Source organism: Phalacrocorax carbo, chromosome 1, assembly GCF_963921805.1.
Source record: "Phalacrocorax carbo chromosome 1, bPhaCar2.1, whole genome shotgun sequence".
Classification (NCBI taxonomy): domain Eukaryota; kingdom Metazoa; phylum Chordata; class Aves; order Suliformes; family Phalacrocoracidae; genus Phalacrocorax; species Phalacrocorax carbo.
This window is the reverse complement of record NC_087513.1, coordinates 36,576,930-36,603,813: the sequence shown is the minus strand read 5'-3', so window position 1 is coordinate 36,603,813 and position 26,884 is coordinate 36,576,930. Positions and strand designations below refer to the sequence as shown.

Sequence of the window (26,884 nt, the reverse complement as noted above, 5' to 3'; positions counted from 1 at the left end):
AGGCTATACAGCTGCTGAACTTTAGGAATGGCTATGGTCCCACATCTTTCCTACTTGGAGGATGCCTCTAACAGAAAGATGTCCTCAGATAGCGAGTCTGTAAGTTTTTAGTTGCTTTGCATCATCAGTATACATGAATGCACACAATACAGGTTAGAATACTAAAAAGAGTGATTACAGTTACAAATTTTTTAAATCAGCATTTCAATTAAAAACTTTTTTTCATTAGCTCTGTATTTTGTTCAGTGTGATAAACTTTGCACACTGTTCCTAACTCTGTTTTGTGAGGATTTTGATTTCTTTCTATTTGTCTGTGATGTAGTCAAATAGTAGCCATCTAGAAAGTCCTTGTTATTTCTGTGGAAAGGGGCCTCTGACTTGGTCCACATGGGTTTGCTGGTAAAAAATTTGTTTAAACTCTATCTCTGTGGCTTTATTACATTTAACATCATGTTCATTGATGTAGTGGCATATCTTATATTTTATATAAGGGGAGAAATTGAGAGGTTGCTTTGTTGACACTCTGGTTAACCTGTGAGTCTGGGTTCTGTCATTCTGCTTTGTATGCACAGGAAAATCCTATTTATGAGATAAAGCAGGCAGAGTGGCATCTTTGAAATTCTCCATTTATCCATTGATTAGGGTTTAGCACACATAATTTCCTAGTGTTCTCCTAATGACATGTCCCAAACTCCAGCTGTAGGGACTTGTTCTCAAAATAAGTATCTAAGCACTTCAAATCCAGAAGTTTTTAGCTATGATTTCTAAAAAGATTAAAAATTAATGAATGATGATAAGCTCTATTCTGTGGGTTTTGTTTCACACAGAATGACCAGATTCAAATGCCACTCAGTTGCTTAAATATCTTCACAAGGGAGTTAAGACCTTAAACACGTTTTGCAGATCTTAAACTGAACAGAGACTATATCATAATTTTATACAGCCCAACAAACCCATATGTCTTTTACCATATTATGATATACATATACATTAACATAGCAAAATATCTTAAACCAATATATCTCAAAAAAATCCAATAAGAGAAAATTATACTGGGGGGATGTGTGCTTGATTTTACTTCTATGAACATATATTCATAAGAATGAATAGCTTTTTCTTCCCAATCTGCTACAAATTGGAACCTGGTGGTTGTCAACAGCCTTTAATGAAATTCAGTCCTGGGCTTAGGATCACTCCTGAGCCTATGTAAACCCTCCAGCAGCTTTTAAGTTGGGGATTGGACCTGTGCTCTTAACTTCCTTAGCAGAACGGAGCTGAGTGCCAAATCACCCTGCAGATTTGGGAGAGCTTCCCAAAGAAAGGGAGGGTAGCTGATTAGTGGGGAAAGCAAAATATCCTTGAGTACAGAGACTGTCAGTTGCTAAGAGAACTTAATCCACTTCACTGTCAATAGTAACAATGCTGGAATGACTCTGCTAAGACTTCATGGCTTGAAAATTGGTTTTCAGGCAAGCAGAGAACTTGAACAATGTGTCCTCATCTTAGTTTTGCACAGGTGGGGGGGTTCAGCCGTCAGATACTAAAGGGGACCTTAAATATTTCTACTTCTCTTAACTTATTAGAAAATTAAATCCCTGAGACAAACTAGATTATCTTCACCTTTATGTTTATGCTGTAGCAGATCACACTGTAAAATTTGTGTGTAGGAAGCTAGTTGTTTTCCTTTTGATTTTTGAACAAAATTTTAATCATTGGCTTAGATGCTTTTCTGTGGTTCTGTGTGCTTGTCTCAGTCTGTGTAAATACCTCACACAGGATTAGGCTGAAGTGTTTTAAGGCTTTTCACTGCAGCTCTCCTATCTTCCTGGAAGACCGGTAGACTTCTGCTGTCCGAGGTGTGAATGAGGTATTGATTCTGAGGGGATCAAAGCCTCTGGGGTGCTTCATAAATCAGGAAAACTTAAAAGAATCAACAAAATGTCTATGGCTAGAAGACCTCAAAAAAGAAGTTACTCACTTTCCATGAGACCCGTGCTAAAGAAATAAGGTCAATGACAATCTTAACACAATATCTAAGGACTATGGGTGAAGTTACAGTTCACTGCCACCAGTAGAGCCAGGAATTGACCTGTGACAGGCTTGATGATAACACTCAACTGCTAAGCTTTGATTTAATTTGCCATTTGGGTTTACCATAATAGTTTATAATCCCCAGTGACCTCCTTAGCAATGTCTAATATAATTATGATTTATTTCATTGTGGCCATCATTACTGGTGATTCATTTATGCTTCATACAAAACATTGCCTGAGTTCTCTCAAGCTGGTATGCAAGTCCCTTAGGTAGTTTGCATGTAAGGTACCTAAATATCAAAGTTCAAATGTGTAAGGCTTGGAGTAACAAGTTTTATTAAGCATATTTTTAGGTCTACACAATTTGATTATTCGGCATAGCTCTCTTATGCCGTTCTTACAACCGCATGTTAAATCTGCAGTTACAAACTAAATATTAATTGGAATGCTGGCTTTTTCCATGCTGCCAGACAAATGAATGTTTAGGAAGATGTAGGTGCTTCAAGTCAACAGAAGCTGAATGAACGGGTGACTTCCATTCCACCAAAATGCTATAATACCAACCTGCTGAATTAAAATGTATTTACAAAGAAGGCTAGAAATGGGTGTTATTTCTTCTTACACTGTGAGATGAGCCTCTTTACAGGGCAGACACATGCTAGGGGAGCAGGAGGAATGCTGCTGTTCAAGTGCATTGATGAGTTCCCTGGCCATTGAGAATGCATGAAAGGCTGTGGAACATATCAGCTTTTCCTTTAGTTTAAGTACACATTTAAGCCTGGAATACAGATGTTTTCCTCAAGCAGAAGTTTATTACTTTTGTTGGATAATCCTTTTCAGCATATCTTCTTCAGTCATTAAATATCTGAAAATAACAAATATTTGGTTTCTGTCTGGTTGCGTTCCTAGCCCAGGCATCATGGTCCTATGTGCTGTCTAATCAGTTGCACACATTGTTACTTCTGTCACTAGCCATCCTGCCTGAAAAACTGAATTTGAGAGGCCGATCTAATCTTTAACCAAACTAGTAGTTTGTGGCTACTGGGGGCTAGGGGCAGAGGTGGCCTCTGTGCAGCTGACCTTAGAAAATCCATGAGTACTTTAGGACTCTTTCGAGGCAGTATAAGAAGCAGACTGTGCTAACAGGAAGGAAACATTATGCATCTGGGACTGTGTGCAAGAAATGTCATTATTGTCAGTGTATGTGTATCCCTTTCTCTTTCGCAGTGTAGAACACTACCTTCTGTTCTCATTCGTTCTCAACATTGACTTTGATTTTAACTCTTCTCTGAATTTATTCACTTACCATAAACCTGTCAGCTGAAAAGCTAAAATAATCCAGACAGGGAAGAAGAATGTTCCAAATGACTGATACATCCAATTAAGACTTCTCTGTGAAGATACGAGATACTCAAAATGTAATGCTGGTAATCAGTCCACAGGACAGAACTTAGTTATATGAAATATTTTTTTAATAAATGAATTCATCTAGGGAACCCTTGATCTACTGACAAACATTTTTTTTTGTCAAGAGGAAATAAGGTTGAAAAACATCATTCCTATTTAATATATTCTCATAAATTTCTTGCTGGGCTTAAAATAACAGCTATTACATTATTTCCTTAATTTTCCCATGAGTTGTTACTTCCCTTTTCTCCTGCTCTGCAGCTTTTAATTTCCATAGAAAACTTCACAGTTTCCTCATGTTCCTTTCAAGCTAGGCACATTCTGTCCTTGCACACTCTCTGTGAAGAATGTCTTGAAGATCTCAGATAATTTCTTAAGTATTCATTAGTCTTTGGTAGGAGTGTGTGATGTAGATAAGTGCATATAGAGCTACTACTGTGAAGGATGAGACAGACACCTGTGCCATTGGCTTGCAATTACCAATTAAATGGTGTGGAGAGGGTGAAACTTAATTTCTGTGTTACATGAAAACTAGACTTTGAAAAACTATTTATTTCCATTCTTAAAGAAAATCAGTCCTTTCAGCAGAAAAAAATTTTGAGACTTTGAAAAACATAGTAGAAAAAAGAATCATCCTGGATTTTCCTTTTAACAAAACAAAACAAAAAGAATGGAACTTCTTGTGTAGACGCACTAGGTTGCTGAAATTCATGGTGAATGCCCCAAAGCAAGGGACAGCTGTAGGTATCTATGGAGCTGACAAGCTACATACCCTGAGGAACACAGGTTTTAAGACTCCAGTCTAAGATTGCTGACTCCTGACTGGAGAAGCCCAGGTCTCTAGAGGTGTGGACACACAAATTCCAGGTCTCTGGAGATGCGCGCACAAAGCTGAGGGCTGCCATGAATGTTGTTGAATGTGCTGATAGTTCCAAGCTCATGATATGAAAGTTGCAGAGCTCTTATTTGTGAAAGAAAACCCTAAAATCATGAAGTCCTGGAGCTCTGAGTCAATGCTTTTATTGAGATTGTGGACTGTAAGTGATTAGGCTTTTGAGTTCCTCGCTAGTTAATCACGTTGGAGCTCATTTTCCAGCACCCAAGGCAGTAAGGGATGTTCAGTTCACACTAAAGAAAGTCTGAAGTAAAGCAGCCTGAAACGCGTCAATGTGGACCTCAGTCCATCAGTACCAGTGATGCAGATTTAGCTAGTAATACAATTCAGACTTGACCCAACTGGGTTTTACAATTACATTCCTTTAGTTTAAGGAATTCCTTGGTAAACTGTTAGCAACACTGCTCCAAAGTACCTCTTGCAGCGGGTCAAAATTAAACAGCATTTTGTGATAGCAGTTTTAGGGATTATTGCAGGAGTAAATATTTCAGATCCAAGTGCTGACTGAGTACAGGGACGACAGGGAAACCATTTGACAATGGTAGGAGGATTTGAGATTGTGCTTTTTCCCTTTTTTATTTCAGCAATATAAAGATCAGTTAGGTGTGTAATCTAAACCAGCAATCCCATCTCATAGATAGACACCTACACAAAGTTTTGAGGCTTAACTCATCTCATCCTATTTGTAGCTTAATTGTCAACTTCCAGTTCAAACTGATGCAGATTTACAGTTTCTGTAGAAATTGATGCATGTATTTATATAAAAAAAACCCCAAAATAGAACAAATACAATAGGAAATAGAAGTGATATTTAACACAAAGGATCACCATTTTCACTACAAATGTCTTCCTAGATAGCTGCTGTTCTCGAGCTCTTCTAACAACAGATTTACTGCCTCATAGAAAAAGGTACAGAGTGGAAAGATGTTTATTTGACAGAATATGGCTGCTGACATGGTCTTTTTATAGTTGGCTGTTGTTGGTAACCTTCTCTTTCTGTTATGAAGGCATTCCTTTCCATTTTTCCTTAAATTTCCCTCTTACTCCTGAAGCAACATAACATTTACTAATAATACTTGCAAACAAGTAGGGAAAACATTCTTATGCAATGGAATTATTCTCTTCTTCATTTTCTATATATTTATGGAATTCCATAGTAATTCAACATTAGGTATTTTATTGTCATTTGATGTATGCTGGTATGTCCTTAAGAAAAGAATTATTTCCCTGAATGGATGTTTGCTCTCTTTACCTTCTCTAACTGTACTGTGCATGGTAATGTACTTCTCTATTTTCTCCCTATCCATACACTTACTTTCAATTTAATGTGATAAAGAGAAATAAAAAGTGCATGAAGTTGACTGTAAATGATTAGATAATAATTCACAATTTCATTCAATTATCAGAGCAGTCTGAAGGTCAGGGTGTTGGTGAAAAATCCTCCCTCTCCCTCCATTGCCTACCACTCTTTGTGTATTTACTGTTGGAAATATGACGGACCTAAGCTGAAAATGCCGTTATCAGATTCGTATCTGAGTACACAGCATTTGGAATTCTGACTTAGAAATGGGAACTGTTATTGCTTTCCTGGGCAGCTCCTGAGTGTTTATGTAAAAAGAGTTTAAGATTTTAAAATAAGCTTTAGAAAAACCTTCAAAAACGCTTTATAAGATACATGCCTGGTTTTGAGGTTGCATTTAAACATAATCTATTTAATGCAACATACAACATGACTACAATGTAAGAGTTGAAATTCTACTACTCTAAATTCTTTCCTTATGAAATATCCACTTGTTGCATTTCAGGGAAACAGGAAATGGGACCTCCATTTAGTTTGAAGAATATTTATATAGTTGTTTCTAAACTATGTTATCTGACTATTATTTTCATCATTTGGATGCAATGTTGGTTGTCCTGTGAGAGTCGCTCTTTCCTTATTTCACTGTCAGACCACAGAATGTTTCAGCAACATTCATGCAGCATAAGGAGTTACTGGTATCATGACTTAGATGAGAAACTTTTAAACCTGTAATATAAAATGTAACTTCTCTTCATTGCATCTCCTCCATCAAAGTAGATACAAGTCTTGACTTCCATACTAACAGTTAACTACCAGGACAAATTCCTTGATATATGCCCAGAATCATTGCCACTGGTGAAGGGGTTTATCAAAGACAAGGAGAAACAAAATTAATCTAAAATAAACCTTTCTTGTTATAAACACAATATTTAAGTAGATAACTAAAGCTGTTTCCAAATAGCTGTATAAACTTTGGATGCCTTGTTTTTTTCCCCGAAAGGTTCTGCTTTTATTGTTCATTTTTGTTATCTAAATTTCTATTTATCCTCTCTTACGAAGTTATACTTCTCTGTTCTGTTGTCTTCTGTATCTGCAGATACGCTGCTTGTCTAAGCTTTTTGTCTTCTTTTTTCATGACCTTATTCCTTCAGTTGTCAGATTTATATTTTTGCTTTCATTTTCTCTATTAACCACTTTCATGCTTCTTTCTTTGTATTTTGGATTCTATCTTCTCATCTTTTAGCCTGGTCTTTTTTCTGTACATCTCTTTTTGCTTCTTACATTTACTAGCGTCCCTATTTTGTCCATGGTATTCAGCATATTTTATTTATACAAAGCTCCTTTTGTCTTCTGTGCCAATTTTGCACAAGATGAGAAGCTGTTCCTTTCTTGTACTGATTTTTGAACTAAGCTGAACGTATCAGTGCAATCATTTGAAAAAAACCCAAACCACCAGGTACTCAAAATAAAGGAGATCTTGACTTTTATCAGAACTGTGCCTGAGCCCCTAATTTACAGTCAATACACTTTGGTAAAATGATTTTTTATTTCTTTTAGAATGGCCTTTGGCTTTCCAGCAGCCATAGATAATGATAGCCTATGACCATAAACTGATACTTATAACTGGAGATCTCAGAATACAGAATAGATTTCTCAATGCATATTTGAAGTGGATATGAGCTGAAAACTTAGATCAATCTCTAATGTGGCTAAGAAAATGCACATTAGCGGTACATGAATATTAGGTTTAGTGCGTAATGAAATTGGGCCTTCTAGATGTTTTTCCTTACGATGAAAAATGTATTTTGATCATATACTCTTAAACTGATGAGCATGGTCTTCAAAAACTAATTTATGGTAAGCACAATGGTTCCCATGAAGTGCCGTGTGCTTCAGCTAATGCATCCAGCAGGTGCAAGTGTGGCTACCATTGAATGCCTTCTGCGCCTGCATTTTTTGATGTTCACCATCATGCTTTCTCTACCAAACAGGTGAGCATGAAACAAAGAGCACTGAAAAATACTTTTGCATGAGCTGTGATGCCTTTGGGAAGGTTTCTGCTGCTTTTATTTGCCATAGGGTTCATATGCAGGAGGGAGTAGGATAAGGCCAGAGACAATCACCTGCCACGAGTCTAGTTCTGGTGTTATGAAGTGGTGGTGGAGTTATGAGTTTGAGATGATATTCAGAATTCCTATTATCTGATTCCTATCATTCAACACCCACTAGCTGTTTTGGAGCTCTTTGGTCTGTTATAACTCCAATAGATTCATCATGGAGTTGCACAGGGAAGGACTATCAATTAATTTCCCCCTTCACTCTGTCTAGGGAACAGGCACCCGGGAGAAAGGTGTTACAGGAGCAATAGCAGCTATACTTCCTTCTAACTATTGTGGAGGCCACAGTGGAAGCACAGATGATGCTCTTGGAGCTGTTCAGATTTAGGAACCCTGATGAAATACAGACAGAACAGTTTAAAAACTGGGATTCATTAGGCCTTGGGTGCTTACTAAAGAACAAGTCAAGTTTTTTGTTGTTTTTTTTTTTTTTTCTTTTTTCTTTTAATGGAACCCTGAAATACCACACCTTTAATTTAATTTTAAAAGCTGCTATGTGTTTGGGAGCTGCACTACTCCTTCACAGCTCGTTCCTTGACAGTCACCATTCCTCAATTCCTCTCCTACACAGGCTGCTCTCTCAAAAATAAGCAGAACCCTCTCTGTTTAGTGTTTTACCTCTAATAGTGTTGAGATATCTCAGTGTCCTGATTTCAGCTGGGATAGAGTTAATTTTCTTCACTGTATCTGGTACAGTGCTGGGTTTTGGATTTAGTATGGGAACAATGTTGATAACACACTGATGTTTTAGTTGTTGCTAAGTAATGCTTATGCTGGTCAAGGACTTTTCCAGCCTCCCATGCTCTGCCAGGGGCACAAGAAGCCAGGATGGGAGGGGGCACAGCCAGGACAGCAGATCCAAACTGGTCAATGGGATATTCCATACCATATGATGTCATGCTTAGTATATTAACTGGGGGGAATTGGCCAGGGTGGGCAGCGATCACTGACTGGGGACTGGCTGGGCATGGGTTGGTGAGTGGTGAGTAGTTGCATAATTTCTTTTTTCCCTGAGTTTTGCTTCTCTCTCTCTCTTTCTCATTATTTTCCTTTTCATTACTATATAATAATAATAATAATAATAATAATAATTGCATTTTAATTATTAAACTGGTTTTATCTCAACCCATGAGCTTTCTTACTTATGCTGTTACGATTCTCTCCCCCATCCCACTGGGGTGGGGGAGTGAGCAAGCAGATGTGTGGTGCTTAGCTGCCTGCCAGGTTAAACCGCAGTGCTCAGAAGAGATGAGAACCCTCTCATGAGATAAAATGGCAATGAACTAAAGGTCTCTATACTACAAAAAATAACAAGTGATCAAGAACTAAAGCAAACAGTATTTAACTCATGTGTTCACAGCAATTATATTAATGACATTCAATACGTGTGCCATTAACAGTTTCTGTAATTCATCAAAAACTTTGAGTTTAATATTTGACCAGCCATTGGTCACTATATAATTTCTAATACCAAGAGCATTATGCCTTACATGATTTTCAGACTGCATATAAATAGATAGATACTATAAACCTAAAAAGAAAATAATGTAATTGCACTTCAGGTACCAGTGACTGACAACTATTATAGATATTCTCAGAGAATAACACTCTGCCTGAAACAAAGCAACATTTCTCTGAATTATGGGTAAAAATGCAAAGAACTGGGTCAAATGTGAAAATAAACGTTTTTAATATTTTTTTAAAAAATTTTGGGAATGATCTTTCATATCCACTGAAAAGCACAAACAATGTGGCCTTCAAATATATGATATTTCTGTGACCTGTCCAGTTTTGTATTCTGGACTAGATCGTTGCCTTGAAATAAGTATTGCTACAGCTTCTGCTGTATGGCAAAAGGGTGGCCTCCTTCACTGTAGCCCTCAGGATTTTTACTTAAATAAAAGCTTCTATGGCACAGAGTAAGCCACAAGCTATGGAGAACCCAGTGGTACTAGCCTCTCATGAAACACATACAACTGGGCTGTTGAACACCATTTCAGATGACTGTGTTCACAGATTTCACCCTTCATGCTCTTCCTTCTAGCTTCAGGAAGCATTTTGTCTGAATCTGCAGCTAAGCTTACATCCATAATACTCATTATAACCTAGATCCCCTGCACACCTCTGCCACACAGAGCTACACTGCTAATTTACAGCCTAATGTCATTGCAATGAATTCTTTTTTTCTTACACAATATACAACATTGTATGTTACTGTTTTTTTTCCTGTAATATACTCCTTATATGCTGACACAGGAACTGTGAAGCCCGTAGAGCTCCTGGTGAAAGAGAGAAAGAAATCTCTTGAGTCTGCTTTATTACTGTGAAACTAGATGAAAGCCAGTTCAATACAACTCTTGTTATATGTTTGAATGACATATCAAGAGAAAATAGTATAACTCATTCAAAAGAAATATGAGGAATTTCTTATGGGGCAGTGCTAATTGCTCACAGTATTAATTAAATATTAGGTGGAAAATAGCCTTACCCGTTCTGTGACATCTCTAGGAATCCTGAGTCAAGAATTCTGAGACCTAGATTTGTGTAATTTTTTTCAAGGGTCATGTTTCCCAATGGCATACGGAATCACTTCTAATGACACTTTGGTAATATCTTTCTTAGAAACAACTAAAACTGATGAATACTATAAACAAAATCCTTCTGATGATGATGAAATATAAAGCTTTTTTTCCCCTTTGATTCCTCAGGAACATGTGACAAATTGTCGTAGTACAGTCACACTGAACTTCTGATCCTAAATTGCTCATGTCGTGTCTTAAATAAAGATTATGCTGAAGCTCAGATCACATATTTGAATCAAAATTTCTCAATGTCCCATAGACACATGCAGATTTTTTTAACCTGAAAAATACACCCTGTCATTGGCTGCTCCCTCCAATCTCATTGCAGGACTGAGACGCCAAATTTGTATCTGTGTCCATACCTAAATTTCCACAAGTCAGTTCAGAATAACCATTTTGATTCACAGCTGCCTTTGCTCTATGTACTGTGAAGCCCAACCTGCTTCCCTGTTCTAGTCTATCAAATATAGTGCTGCCAGGATTACCTCTACTCCTGTTATACTGACCGTATCTCTTTCTGTTATTTTAATCCCTTCACTGGCTTCCAATTTCCTTTTACACCAGGTTCAATCTCATGCTTTGCCTTCATCTTCAATATTTCATCTATTTTTTTGCTCAGCTTGTTTACCTATCTTTTACCTATAGCTCCTTGCACTGAGAAGTCTAAATGCTTCTTCTTAGGTAAGCAAGATCTGTGTAATGTGTGACCTGGGATTTATTAAAGCTTCTCACCCCATTTCAGTTCATGTTTGCATTATAATGCTGGTAGTAATGACAGTCAATTTAAAAAGTGAATTGAAATCTAAATATGAAAAAGACTCGAACACCTATTATTTAATAGATAATTTCAGTTGCATATTGTTCAGCAGAGTGGTAGTTATAAGGTATAATGTTAGCCTTGTTCTATTCAGGGTTATATAAAGAGACCTAGATGAGAGCAGAAACCCTTAATCAAACAATTTCAGTTGTTATTTCTTGGTTTTTTTGTTTTGTTTTGTCCCCGTCCCCCCGTCCCCCCCCCCCCCCCCCCCAATAATTTGTTCTTTCTTGTTATGGGCAGCTATCATAGCAAATGATCAGTGAACACCCAGACACTGAGAGTACTGAGATTTCCCAAAATGAAGGCTTTGAAGGCCAGAAAGAGAACAATACAGAATCCACTATTTTTGAGTGAGGAAGTCACTCTTCAATATCTTGTTCTGACAGGAGGCTGGTTGCATAAAGGACCATGCCTCCTTGAAGAAATAGTCAGGAACATCATCCAGGTTTTTGTAGATCACAACAGTCTTGTGTTATGTCTGTTTCCTTCAAAAGGCTTGGCATTCTGGGTATTTGTAGTGACATTCTTATGGTACCTGTATTCTCAGAGAACATTGTCATGGTTTAACCCCAGCCAGCAACTAAGCACCACGCAGTCACTTGCTTACTCTGCCCCTGTGGGCTCTGGGGAGAGAATCAGAAAAGTAAAAGTGAGAAAACTCGTGGGTTGAGATAAAGACAGTTTAATAGGGAAAGCAAAAGCTGCACTTGCAAGCAAAGCAAAATGAGGAATTCATTCACTCCTTCCCATGGGCAGGCAGGTGTTCAGCCATCTCCAGGAAAGCAGGGCTCCATCAAGCTTAACAGTTACTTGGGAAGACAAACGCCATCACTCCGAACATGCCCCCCTTCCCTCTTATTCCCTCAGATTTATAAACTGAGCATGATGTCATATGATCTGGAATATCCCATTGGTCAGTTGGGGTCAGCTGTCCCAGCCGTGTCCCCTCCCAGCTTCTTGTGCACCCCCAGCCTACTCGCTGGTGGGGTGGGGTGAGAAGATGAAAAGGCCTTGACTCTGTGTAAGCGCTGCTCAGCAGTAATTAAAGCATGTCTGTATTATCAACACTGTTTTCAGCACAAATCCATAACATAACCCCAAGAGCTACTATGAAGAAAATTTACCCTATCCCAGCCAAAACCATCTATGTTGGTGTTAGCTGGGATTTGCAATACTGCTGGACATGGGAGAATTGGATCACTTCCAGGAATTGGGAAATAATTTTACAGATTCCAACCACCTGTTTTCAAAATTGGGTATGCTTAGCTTTGCTAGGGAGCTAAGCCTTTCATCTGGGAATCAGCACTTTACCAATACAAGCTGCTGTTTCCCTCCATTGGATGATGGAAGGTTTGATTTCATGTATTTAATTTCTTTTCTGATCTCAGAGGAACATGCATGTGTTTGTAAAATAGCGTTTGTGGACCACAAAGTGGAAAAAACCACAAATTACATTCATTTCCTCCTAAAAACCAGTGCTATTTTGTGAAGTTTTAAATGTAAAAATGCATCACCCACTTAAGTTCTGATGTGGGGTATCTACTATGCTCTGCTTGCCAATTTATTTAGACTGCAGAGTCTATGGTATCATAAGATAATACGTATTCAGGTACAGCTCTGATGCTAAGGATACTACACAAGGGCTACATAAAAAAAACCAGAGAGGAAGGATCAGGAGGAAGAGAACCTACAGTCAACTATGACATAAAGAAAAATATAACTATTATTTTTTTATTTTTCTAAAACTATTTATCTGAACAAGGAAAATACTTCATAACAATAGCCTCTCTCACTTTTTACCCTACCAGATTTTAAATATTTCTGTTAATTTTTCCAGTATGCAATTAATGCAGAATACTTAAAAGTACATTTATGTATAATTAAACTCCACTGTTTTCAATTTCCTCTGCGTATTGTACATTTTATGTTTTTCAACACACCCATATGTCTCTGAAAGATATTCACCTTCAGTAACTTTTTGTTGATTTCTGCACTGAAATGGCTTCACAAATGCAATAACATATGGGCCATAAGTCTCCAGGGAGGTGACATGTCCTAGGTCAATATTATGTATGCAAAACATTTACACAACTGACCAAAATGATTCCTTTGGTCCCCTCATGGCATCTCTAAAACCTTTTACTGCATATCTACACAGCTGGCTAAAGCACCTCTGAAGCCAGGGTTGTTAACTGAGTCAGTAATTACTATTTTAAAAAGTCATTAAATAAAAGCTATCTGTGCTTTCAGAGCAATTAAATTTTATCCCTTGTATGCAAGTTCTACAAGAGATTTCTAGCAGCACAATGTCTCATAATAGTTAGCAGTACTGATTTTGATTTATTGCCATAGAAAGATATGTGTTCTTTGAGTAAGAACTATCCCAACCCTTGAACAAACCCAATGCTATTTTAATCAGTGGTTAATGATTCACACAACTAGTAAACTGAATGTTAGATAAAGCTTCTTCGATGGCTTTGCTGAAGAACAGGCTGACCAGTGCACATGAAGTGTATGACATTTAATACAAATGGACATCTGGAGTGGGAGGGAAGGTAATACCTAATCCCCGCTCCTTGTAAAAGCTGAGCAAAATCAAAAGAAGAGATATCTGGAACTGAGACGAATACATTTTAGCTTGTCTTACTGTATTACAGCTGAAGAGATCCTCAATCATTTCATGAAATTGAACCTAAAGGGTTTTTTTTATGGGTAGAAACTGCCATTGCTAATCCAAGTTGTATCTGTATTTATTTTAACCAGTTTTGCAGGCCTAAAATAGCAGCATCTCATATTTTATTCAAGAAGATAGATGTTCTTAAGGATAAACTGTCTTGTCCCTTGTGTAAGTGATGACTTTAGAAGATTAATTTCTTGAGTTACAAACATTCCTGTTTTGTTATAGATTATATAATTATTCTGTGCGATCATCCCTGAGCTAAATATTCAGGTTATAGTTGTTAGTATCTATACAAGGTTCAGTGATAGAGCTTCTAAAAACCTTGAACAGGATGAATTGATTTACAGAATTTGTAGAATTTACAATATATTTATGAACTACATTATGGAATTTGTAATCACCTTTATCTGAAGCTATACTTCTCTTATAGTTTTTCAAGTTTTCAGTACTTTGAACCATGTAATTAGAATTACACAGCTTAAAACCATTGGCCTTGTGCACCTGTAGACTTGGTAATTTCTTTCTTAACCAAACCTTCTTGTTTTATTCAGTTCTTATAAACTCTACAAATTGTTGAATAAATCTCCTTTTTAAACACTATTTTTTAAACATCTTGTTTCATTCAGAATCAACTTTTTCTAAGTGTGTTATTTCATCTGGGGACAGTATTAAGCATATATAAGTTAGAAATATTGTTTGCTTTAGAAAAAAATCCTGGACAAGATCGGTGGAAAATATTTTCTTTCTATAGCTATTTGTTTCAGGAAATTAGTAGCTGCTACAGACACAGTCATGTATCCTACAGTCTTTACAGGAGTACTCATGGAATATATAGGATAAAGTTAAGAGACTTTCACAGAGCTCACAGATGTCAATGGTGTTCACCTTCAGTAAATCCAGATGTGGCAAAAACGTGGAGGTATTATTCTTCTTGTTGGATAATGAAAGATAATCCAGGCTGTTACGCCAACTTTTTTTTTTATATTTTGGAAAACATCTGCATTTTTCCATAAGTGACAAAATTTTAAATTACAAGGCTTTGAAAAGAAGAAGGCTTGACCATTAAGTCACACACAAAATCTCAGTCTTCATCAATAGGTCACAAACAGAAGTTCCCAAGGGAAAGGAGATATTGTTATTTTTCCTTCTACAACAATGATGAAATATGTATGGAGATATCAAAACAGACATAACAGAAACTGTGTGAAATGATACAGGTTTTCTTTTATAGTTCTATAATTCATTATGAGATATTTTCATCTGACAGTTCTCTAATTATATATTTAGTTTAATAAAGAAATTATTAGCACATTCAGACTTAATGTATTTACTTGTATATAAGAGATTATAATCCTGAGTTTGTAACTCAGTCCCACAAAGGAAAGCAGACTGAAAGAAAATCTCTACTATCTCACAGAGTCTCTAATATTATCATAGGGCAGGGGATGCTGTATGCAAATATTTTGTTAATTTTTATAATGGGATAATTCATGTTGACATAAGCATAAACACAGCTATCTGCAGTACTGAGGGCTCAACATAATTAATTATGGTTAAGCAGTGGACATCATCTCTAGGCCTGGATAAGGAACTGATTTTTATGATTTATTTTTTTCAGAAAACAAAAAGATATGAAGGGAGAAATCAGTGTAGAGTCAACCAAAAGAATAAAAGGAAACCCTAATGATTTAAAAAGAGATCTGTTTATCAGCTACTGTTCTCTTCTTTCCCCATTTCTCTTCATCTGAATATTTCATATTCTGGTTCAAAATTTTTGTTTGTCTTCTTTTAAAATGTAAAACCCTTTTTTTCCTTTCACCTTAAGCAATTTGTAGCTTGTAATTTTGAAGTAGCATTTTTTAATTTCAGAGTTATATTTTGAAAACAACCAGGCAAAGAAATTCAGTGATTTCTAAAGTTGTTATTTTGCTTAAGAATTTATATTTTTCAAGAAAAAACGGCTTTTAAACTTTTCTATTCCTCCTATTGTGTCAGTTTCTTTCAATCAGAACTGTTAGAGATATAATCCAAATAAGTAAATAGCTTTGGTTGTCCCAAAGACATATTTTCTAGCAAACCAATAATATTCTTCCTTTCCCTCCCCAGTTATGTCTGTATTATTTTTACTTAATTACCTTTCCCTGGAAAGAGCTCTGCCTTCCCTAGCATTATTCCCATAAATACTGGATGCTGGAGCATCTCTTCTATGAGGAAAGTCTGAGAGAGCTGGAACTGTTCAGCCTGGAGAAGAGAAGGATCAGGGGGATGTCTTCAATGTGTAGAAATACCTGAAGAGAAGTTACAAAGCCAGGCTCTTTTCAGTGGTCCCCAGTGACAGGGCCAGAGGCAATGGGCACAAACTGAAACACAGGAGGTTCTATCTGATCATAAAAGAAAAAAATTCACTGTGAGGGTGACTGAGCACTTACACAGTTTTCCCAGATAGTCTGTGGAGTCTCTATCCTTGGAGATATTAAAAAACTGTCTGGATGTGGTCCTGGTCAGCCTGCTCCTGGTGACTGACCAGAGAGGTTGGTCAAGATGGCTTCCAGAGGTGCTCTCCAACCTCAGCCACCCTGTGATTCCATGAACAGGGATCAAATTTACAAAACTATATCTGATATAAGATGACATTTCTGTCATCTTAATGCTACCTGTTAGGCTCTCTTTCTTTTTAAAAATATTGCCTAACTTGAGTGAACTCAATGAACTACTAATACAAATAATTATACGATTGAAAAGTTGTGGAGCTTCAGGCCTTTTCTCATTTCATTATGTTTAATTTTATAAGGGACGGAGTATGCTGGATTACACATTCTAAACATGGGATGCAACAACTCATAATTTTGACATTTCTAGAAAATACACTCACAGAATATTATCAAAAAGCAATGCCACCAAAAGCTGAAGAATTAGAGGGCTTTAGTTCTTAGGAGTAACAGTCAATCCAAAGTTTTATCAGCACAGAAAAATCTTTGTATCTGTGTACACTGATATTGACAATAATTTCATTTAAAAACAAATAAAAAATGAAATTGCCCCCGAGCTAATAGAAAATAAAGAAAAATCTACACATGTTGGTTTTGTATGTTCAAACTGTCCATGGACGGATGATGGTTCTGGCTTTTTACTATAGCTGATGCTATGATAGCTGAAACATTTGTGTGATTAAGACTGCATGCAGAGATAAATGAGTCATATAGAGGAATATGGGCTGAGGATGAATAACCCATTTACTTAAAAACTATAATATATGAGCATAGCTGACGCACATATGAACACAAGAAAAATTTCAAGAATGGAAATATGGGGGACTGTCTGATTCGTTGAAGAAAATAAACAAGCAATTCCATAAACTGACTTATTTATGAAGAGGCGATTTCTCAGGCAAAAGCTGTTACTAGCCATGGGATTTTTGCATGATTAAGAACTACTGAACTGTACACAAACGTAAGTCCATGAAACATATCCTTCGTTCATACTGTGCTTTAGAAGGCTAAAAAATAGATTACTGCCCTGTGTAGATTTGGTCTTTGCAGCATTGTCTAATTATTTCAGCAAAATCTGTCTTCCCACAGTGGCTAAGTTGCACTGAATATGGAAAGTCAAATAATATATCAAAATGTTTTAAAACCAGGAAAAGTACCATTCAGAATCATGCATATCGAAGAGATCTTGTGCTGAGAGGCTGTGTTGAGTTTCTCCATGGAACAAGTGTATGGTTTATATATGAGAATTTACCACTCATCTCTTTCTTTTCTTTCATATTGACTTTGAATACCACTGAGATTTCATATACTTCTGCCAGTGCATTTCTTGAAAGAACAGCAAAGATCTTTCAAGTGACAAATACTAACAAATCAACCAAACTAGGACCACGCAGTCATGAAGAATATCTTCTAAAAGCCCATTTGTATACATGTCACTCACTTCTTAATATATCTCTACTCTTTACGGTGGCTTCAAAATCATGCTTTGGAGCACTGCTACCACTCCAGCACTTTTTTCTTTATATCCTAAAAGTTGTAATTGATTTGTATAATTTCCTTATGTAACATACTAATAGAGCTGAAATGCAAGTTTTAAAGATTTTTTCTCAATTAAATCACTTCATAGTTCACAATAAGAGTGAACTGTATTAGCTTGTATGTATATTTAGTGTAACTCAGGTTACCTGCTTGCTATTACACCTCCTGAATTCAGACGCCTACATTAAAAATGGCTGTTTGAGGAGGGACAGTAGGAAATGAAACTGAAGAGACAGAGAGTCAGTATTTCCAATGTGAATACTAAGTCCTTAGAAAAATCAGTGAGTCAATTAACCATGAAAAAAACCACAACCTATTCAATCTCCAGTTTGTTTTTGTTTCTGTGGACAGAAAATAAGCTCAAGCCTCTTCCATTGGACATCCTCCCCTAAAAAAACCCCAAACAAACCAGCAGAACAAACCCAAGGTGACTAAAGTTTCTGCTGTAGATAAGGAAGCAGCAGGGCAGCCAGCAGCTTCTCAGGGGGGAACACTGATAGTAGAAGCATGCAGCAAGCATAGCACTGAGCCAGGAGAGTTTGAACCTTTGCTTGTAATAGCTACCTTTGAAAGAGCCATAATGAGCAGCAGGCAAACCCCCAGAATGTGGGTTTCGGGCTTAACCCTTTCTTTGTACATGCTTTTTGTGCTGAATAGACAGTGTCTTTTGATTTTAGTTTCTTGGTGCGCTGAACACCAAACTGCAGAGGCTCATGAGTTCTGCAGGTCTCATGCTGCGCCCAGCTGTGCCCTGCTCTCACTGGCAGCTCTGATGCCTTTTAGACAGTAGGGATCTCAACTGGTAGTAGACTTTGACCGCATCTGTGTGTGCATGCATGTATATGTAACACAACAGGTGACTAAGAGAATAATATTGCACAAACAAGAAAGGTCTTTACAAGATATGGTGATATTCAAGATACTATCTTGTGTAAGCAAGGTAATACTAACAAGATGAGAATACTTAGATATAAAATGGTGGAAAAATGGGAAAAAAATGGGAAAAAAATGGTCATTCTCTTGCCAGAAACCTTGAAACTTTCTCCCATATGCTCCTTATCAAGCTGAGCACAAGTTACCACATGCTCGTCTCTGTAAGCTTAGGGAAAGCCAGCAAAATCCTTTCTGAGGGTTGCTACACAGGTGCACAAATATGTGAGAACTCTTGTATTTTAAGGTACAGGTAAAAAGCAAACCAAACCTTGGGAAAAATGGCTCCAAGCTGTAACTTTAAATACATTCTAACAAGCTGGTATGAGACTTGCAGTTGCCACTTGTTGTATATGGATGCAAATCTCCTTTGAGCTAAGCTGCTTCAGCAAGTCCCTCTTAAGACAGTATGCAAAGGAAAGATTTTAATGAGGTTTCTGAGGTTCTGGTGAGGCTGAGCCCCCTCTCCCCCCAAGGCAAGAGCAGCACCTACTAGAGCAGTAACATCTGCATGGGTGGCAGGATGAACATCTGGGAATGTAAGGGCTGTGGCCATTCTGGTGAGGGAATCATACACTTCTGAGTCAGAAGAACTGCACTGGGAGAAAGATGACAGTTGCTCTTGTGATAGTCTGCTATAGCTGCTTATAATCTTATGAAGCTCTTACTTAAAAGTCTTAAAATCTTCTTGTCCTTGCTTCTTCTATTGGAAGTTCTTTTCAAAGTCTCAGTCTTTTGATGATTAAGATCTTTCTTCTAATTTCTATCCTGACTCATGGATAGCTTATATTTATTTGTGAAAAACCTTTTTCCATTTCTGACACATTTGTACATCTTTTCACCTTACATTTTGCAGCATTAAAAGGACCAAGCACTTTTTCCAGCCTCTAGGAAGGCTGTAAACATACCTTGCAAGAAAATATCTTGCTGAAAAATGAACACAAAAATTTTATGATTAAACAAAGAAGTACATTTAAAAATTAGATTTCCTTTTTTTTTGCTGGTACATGGTTATTGTCTGTTCAAAGTAGTAGCACTTATTGATCCAAAAATGAAAGAAAATTATTTCTTAAAGGCTGCATTGAAATGTGCTTGTGTGAAATAGTAACTTTGACCTTACAATTTGTACTTAATGAAACTTTCTCTTAGTGCCAGTATAGATGGACCTGGGGCGTTGGTTATGATGGGTCCAGACCAGTCTTTAGCTTGTAGACTTGTGGCTCAATGCAAGGCCAAACGATATCATGATGAAGCTGTGAAATGGAAAACAAAAGCACACTGTCACCAGTGTGTTCCCCTTGACTGATGTTATGTACAGCAAGACACTGTTACACAGCTCCAGAGGGCTGATGGCTTAACCTATGAAAGGCTGAATATGTAGTGCTTTAGTTACTGTTCTAGTACCAAAATAATCGCTCTCCTTAAGAGGACAGGTAATCATACAGGACTAATCCTGCACACTTATGTAAAAAATCTGTTGGCACTTAAGGAAGATTTATTTCATCAAGTAATGAAATCTGCAGGATTAGGCATAATGAAAAGAAGACCTTGCATTTGTCAAGGTATTCTTTTTGTCTTCTAAACCTGTTCAGGCAACACAAAACCGATTCTGATACAGACTCTTGACTGATCAGGACTTCTTGAAAAGCTTCAATATTTCGAGGTTCAAGAAACATCTTTAAAAGTAAAATGACTCATTTAAATTTAAACTGACTAATTAAGAGAAATACTACCCACTGATTTCAGACACTTGAAGAAATTCCATTCTTCCATATACAAGTTAAAAGCACAAGAACAGTTGAAAATTGTCTACCATACAGAAAAGCTTCCAGTTTTCCTAGAGAAAGCATTATCTTAAAAAGACCTGATAAAGAAATATATATGGATGAGAAATGAAACTGGATGACCACCCGTCTTTCTGTTTTGTTTTTTAGGAGTTTGGAGATAAAATAAGCATTAAAAAAAAAACAGCAAAGGTTTCTTAAAAGAAATGAAATTAGTAAGTAAAATTTTCTTAGCCAAAATAATCATATAGAACAGGTATGAGGGTGAAGGAAAATATACAGGTGATAGGTCAGAGGTTAAAGATGGAAGGAAGGTAGAGCCACAGGATGAAATGACTGCTTTTCTTCTGTTTTCAGTATAGTTGAGTGAATGCAGAGGTAATTAGAATGGAAAACAGAAAAAGGCAAGTAGCACATCTGAAAAATAAAGCTCTGAGAACCTGACACAAGGAGAACTGAGGACCTGGCTAACAGAGTGAATTAAATTGTAGGTCTGTCAGAATTTTTAACAAATCTGTGAGCCTGGGGATACTTTTTGTTAACAAAGAATCTCTAATAACACTGCATCTGCTGGGGAAGGAAGCAGTGATTTGGGCAGCGCCAGAAAGACTCAGTAGTTTATTCTCAAAAGTGTGCATTTTTTAAGAAGGCTTTTTGAGGAAAGTGAATTGAAGACATGGAAGTGGAAATAAAATATATTAAACTGAGCATAGTTCATCAAAGACAGCTCATGTCTGAATAATAGAATATCCTTCTTTGATTAAAATAAATAGTTTCCTAGATGAAGAGAAGTAGTAAATCTAATTTATCTGCTTGTCATTAAAATGTTTGATCTGTGTCTTCACCAGAAAATGTTAGTCAAATTAGAATAAGAACTCAGTATAATATCATGTGGTGGAGAAGAAAATGCAGCACATGCTGTGATGAAAGGTATAATCTCAGGCTGCAGAGAAGTTATCAGTGAGCTAGTTTAAGGATTGGTTTTGAAATCAATCCTGATCAATATTTTCACAATTGTACTAAATTTAAAAGTGTAATTAAATTATCAGGTTTTAAAACATTTGGCTCATTGTTGATAGAAATGAAATTCTAAGTAGAAATAAAAAGATCAATGCTAACAAATGTAAAAAAAATTACCAAGAACCTGATGTTTACACAGGAGTTTAAGCACCCACTGTGGGAGTCAAGTTAAAGGTAATGTCTAAACACATAACTCTAACCTTGCAAAGGGGTATAATCTTGGTACCTAACCCCAGAAGTGCTGTAACTACCTCATTATTTCATTTTGGGATCTTAACATTCCCTAGAGTGCCTTCATTTTGGTTGTGCTGAGCAGCTTTGTGCCCACTTTGTGAAAGAAAAACTGCTAAGTAAATATGCAGTAGTTCCTTTACTGAAACACTTCCACCTCATACATGCTAACGCTCAAAAAAGAAAGCAATTTAGATAAAGAGTACAATGGCTTATTTATCTATTTATTTATTTATTTATTTATTTATTTATTTATTTATTTATTTATAAAGTCTAGAAGCCTGTGATTAGGGCCTGGATTAATTCCCTGGGGGAATATGTCGTTGTATGGTGTCATGTTCTTACTTTTCTTATGCACCTATTTTTCTTCTCTGACTCAGTGAATTGTGAACACTATGCTGCACAGCTCTGCAGAACTGTTGGAGACTGAGTTAAGCCCCGTTATGGCCCTGGTGGCAATGGCATTCTCCTGGGAGAGGAGCAATGGACATCAGAGTTCGCTCAGCAGGAGCAGGACAATGCGCCTGGGCCCTTACTTTCCTTGTTGAGTGTTACCCTGGGAACGGTGAGCACCATCATATCCTTCTCATAAAGCTGTGCTTTAGAAAAGAAAGACTGAATATTACTTAGCTCTTCAGAGAAATGTTATAAGCACCATCCCTAGCTCAAGAGTCCATGTCGATGGTTGAGAGCTGGATACCAGCACCTCCCAGCAACCCTACATGAGGGCCATCAGATTAAAAAAAATCTCTGTCTCAGCAGTTCTTACTCATGTCTTGGTCTTTGGATTTCACTTTGGATGTAATTTGATCTTTTTATCACTCCCTGGTGTTTGGTGTTAACTAAGGAGTCTGACCTTTAATTAGGAGTTTTGGCTCATTGCAGGATGTTTTCAGATGCCTAAGGGTTTTGTTGAATCTAGTCCTCATAGAAGATTAACTGTAATATGAACAGGAGTGGAAAATGGCAGGGAAGAAGATCTGAATATTATTGGTCAGTAAATATCATATTGAGCCACTAACTTGTCATAAAAATATAAATGTGATTCTTTCTAAGTATGACATATTACACAGTTTTACCAATATAGAAAGAAATATAGGAACATTAATGCATTTATACATTGCATTGACAACGCATTCAATGTTGGCTACAGTTTTCGTGTTTCAAAAAGTTTTAAGATGGAGTTTCATCATTAAGCTTGTCTCTTATCCCAGGGACAGAACAGAGATGCTATTTTCTACAACCCCATAAAGCATGTTTCCAATAGGTGGTCAGAAGCATTTATCTCTCTTTCACTTGGGCACTCCAGAAATGTGCTCATTCTTATCAAAGTAGTTTCAATGTGCATTATAAGCTTGCAAATTAGTCAGGAAGTATGTATCTGACATAGAAAAAAAGGCAGAGAGGAAAAATAAAAGTTCAACAGCATTTACCATGACAAAATTTAAACTAAAACAAGCTTTTTATCATTTTTTCTTTTTAGTTTTCAGAGTAAAAAAACATTTTTATAATATCAACTTAAGTTTCTGAGCACTTTTTTTAAAGAAACATTAGTGCAACTGATAGAATGAAACTAACTGAGAATTACTAAATTATAGAAAAGTGGATGGAATTTGCTTAATTAATCTACAAAGTTTTAATTAACCTCTCCAGTGGCCCAATTAAGGTTCAGGAGATATACCAGAAGATATCCTTAAAATAAAACCACAAATTACTTTAAATTGCACATCAGTTGATTCCACCAACTAATTAGTTTCATTCCTGGTTTAACAAACTAAATTCAAAACATCGAATATGTGGGGGAAGAAAGAACAATCAAAATATTATTAAAGCAGCTTTGACTAGAAGGCGGTATGCACAGTTGCCCAGCTGGATAGAGGAACATTGAAGACTATTTGAAAGACAATATTATTTTAGAAGGTACTTAGAGAATAATAGGAAAGTCCACTAAATTTGGAATTGAATCAACATGATACCTATCTCCATAATGAGTAGAAAATGGTACTATTTTGTAGCTACCAGACATTTTTAAACTTTGATTTCTCAAAGAATGAGACTCTGTTCTAACAATGCTTCTGAACTCTGGCCTTGTGACCAAACTTTCTTCAGTTCACTGCCACAAACCGGAATAACTCCAGGGATTTACTTTGGATGTACTCTTGGGAAGGTGAGGGTTTGTAAGCCCAGGTGTCACGTGGCCTGATATGGTTGCTTCTTAAAAGTCCTTGGTCAGTCCCAGTTCCTTCCTGCTGGATGTTATGATAGTAGCTTTTGGTAACTAAATTTTTTTTGAATTCATTATATGAGGTTGCAAAAATATCCCTTGGTATGCAGTCAGTTGAAGCGCAGAGAGTAGAAGTTCAGCAAAACCTTCTGCATTAGAGGTTTACTTCAAAATGGGCTTCAGCTATGGGGAACTGGACTTACGGTCCCAGAAGCCTACACAGTTCCTATGCAAAATCTACCACATGAATAATACAGCCAGGCTAGCATTCTTACAGTGAAAAAGTTAGCTTAACTAAGGTAAAAGAAAAAAAAAAAACGGTTTGGGATTGAATGCAAAATGTTTGCAAGTCTTGCAGGTACTTGAAACTATTGAAGATTGTTTGCTGTTTTTTGCCTTTTTTTGGATCTAGAAGCTTGACTTAAAATTGTAGTATTTATCATTAATTTGTAGACTGGATTTCCTCATGCTAGAAAAGGGGTAGTGAATAGTAAAGTTTCAGGAACTACAGGACAAACTAAACAGGGATGAAGATAGAAGTAGGAAGAGGACCTATTCTGAGATTAATAATTTTACACTATATTTTTATGTTCTGGAAGTTTTGTTAATGTTAGATCTGATGAATTATGTCTCAAAAAGACTGAGAAATGCAATTACATTGGAGATTAAATATTTTATGAGGTCAGGGAGGTTTGTAACAAAATGAAATAATTTTCTGCTTTCTCCTTCAGAAAATATCAGGATGTTTGATAACATTTAAATAATTTGCATGGGAGTGATCACATGTAACTATAGCTATCTAAAATTAATTTATCTATTTTGCTAGTTCCCTAAGTTCCCTTTAGAGACACAGAGATACAGAGGTAGAACATGAAGAATCTCCCTTCTCTGAGATGTTTTTCAGAGTGACATAAATGATTCCCTGCATAACCTGATCACTTTTCAGTTCTTGTAAAAGGAGCCCATGTAACTGGCTTTGATTATTTTTGGCATTTTCCTTTCAACAGAAATGTAAAGATTTCTGGGTTTAGTTGTGACAAACTCAGTCCTGGCCAACTGTAAAAAATTTGGGGTTTCTTTTAAGGAAAAATTATCAGGCCCCCCCCTCCTCTCCCTTCCCCCCCCGAAACTTTGTAATGCTATTAAAAGGTATTAGTTTTAAGAAAATACAGTCAAGGAAATAAGAAATGAAGAATTAAGAGCTTTGTGTGTTACTGCTGTGGAAAGTAAAAGGTGTTGGTCCCTGGGGGCACCCACAGGCCCTGATCAGTCCCCTAGGGACTCCCACCGCTCCCCATGCCTATGGCCCTGGGACCCTGCTTTGGCTCAGCCCTGGTCCCCAGCCCTTTCTCGTGGCCAGGGTCTCCCCTCTGGGAGGAACCCCTGGAGGGATGTTGTCTCCAGCCCCCTCTCAAGTCCCGTCTTCTGCTCCTGGCTGGACGCCAGCCCTGGTTCATCACTTCCGCTCTCTGGGGTGTTCATGCACCCTGTTAGTAGCCCCCAGTTCTGCCTGCCATGGTCAGTTCCCACGGGATGGAAACTGTTGGTGAAGGGCACGGCTGGTGCCAGGGTTGCTCCCAGCTCCCGGCTCCTGGCTCCCCTCTCCATCTGACCCTCGTGGCACCCTGGTTGTGACTAGTATTTTATGGCATTTGGGACTGATGAGCCAGACGATCATCCAGACTATCCAATAGATGCCAACTTCTGGTGTCCAGGACAGAACCAGGAATTGAAAAAACAAGACATATGAAAGTAGACATGCAAAAGCAAAACAAAAATGTTGCTGGAAGTTGGGTCATGAAATTTGAAATCTTGTGCAGTGGCCAAGGGATGAGCCAAGAGGCTGATAGGAGCAGACTAGGCTCAGCATGTGGGAAAAAAATCAGCAGTGTGCTCATTAATGGTTTAACTCCTTCAGAGATGCAACAAGTCCTCTCTGGTAGAGCTTGCAAAAGTTAGCTTTTAATAGTTAGCAGCTATGAGGTTTGCTTCACCTTGTGACAGACTAGTAGCTGCTGGTCTCAAGTGAGCCACTACATAGTGTGCATGTTTTCTCTGAGGCACAGCTGTGGGGGTGGAAGCTTCTGAGCAGAGAGAAGGCAGCAGTATAACTCTGTCAAACATCACCCAACAAAAAATGCTGGAGTTTTCCCGTGAACAGTTAGCAAAAAATCATGCTACCAACTTGATTTCAGTAAAAACTTCTCAATATGTTAATATCTGTTCAGAAAAAATCAGGGTGAAAATATTATGCGTCCAGGCAGCAGATGTACAATCTTACACCTCCTACCTTTTTCTTGTTTATCTAGTTTATCTATCAGAAAATTAAAATCAAGTTATAAGTATCTGTGTTGTCTAGTGTAGAAAGGAAGAATAAGGACAGTATAAAAAAAGATTTTGGACAGTCACTCAGATATTTTTCTAATCTCATCTAGCAGAACTAGAAAGCTGTTAGTTTTTGAAATAAATTATCATATATTAAGAAATTTGGAAAGAGTTAAGATACAACTGCATTACATGAAAATGATACGATGCATAATAAGAGACTCAAAGCGTAAATCAATCTTTCAGCTGAGATCTTTTAAGCTCTGCAAAAATAGTCCTGCATTTAGATTTGGACCCATGTAATCACCTTCACTGCAGGGTTAATTCATGTTGCATTGGACTGTGGGTCATATCGGCTAGCAGAAACTTGTGATTTTTTTTCCTAGAGCTTTAAATCTGAATAGTATAAATCTAGTTTTATTTTTTATATATTCAGAATTTCATAATCCTTTACACTAAGTTCATATTTAAATAGAATGTGTCTATGGTGTAATTGATAATAAATATA

General features: G+C 37.1%; 1 long non-coding RNA gene across 2 annotated transcripts in view; it reads left to right on the top strand.

The window, feature by feature from the left end:
- LOC135312767 (uncharacterized) overlaps nt 1-26,884 on the top strand; it is a 492,691-nt gene that overhangs the window by 28,422 nt on the left and 437,385 nt on the right. The window contains exon 1 of one of the 2 annotated variants that reach the window (XR_010372418.1): nt 8,420-8,442. The exons of the other annotated variant lie outside the window; for it this stretch is intronic. This is a non-coding gene — a long non-coding RNA (uncharacterized LOC135312767). Of the gene's footprint in view, nt 1-8,419; nt 8,443-26,884 lie in introns of those variants that run through there. 2 annotated transcript variants of the gene reach the window in all.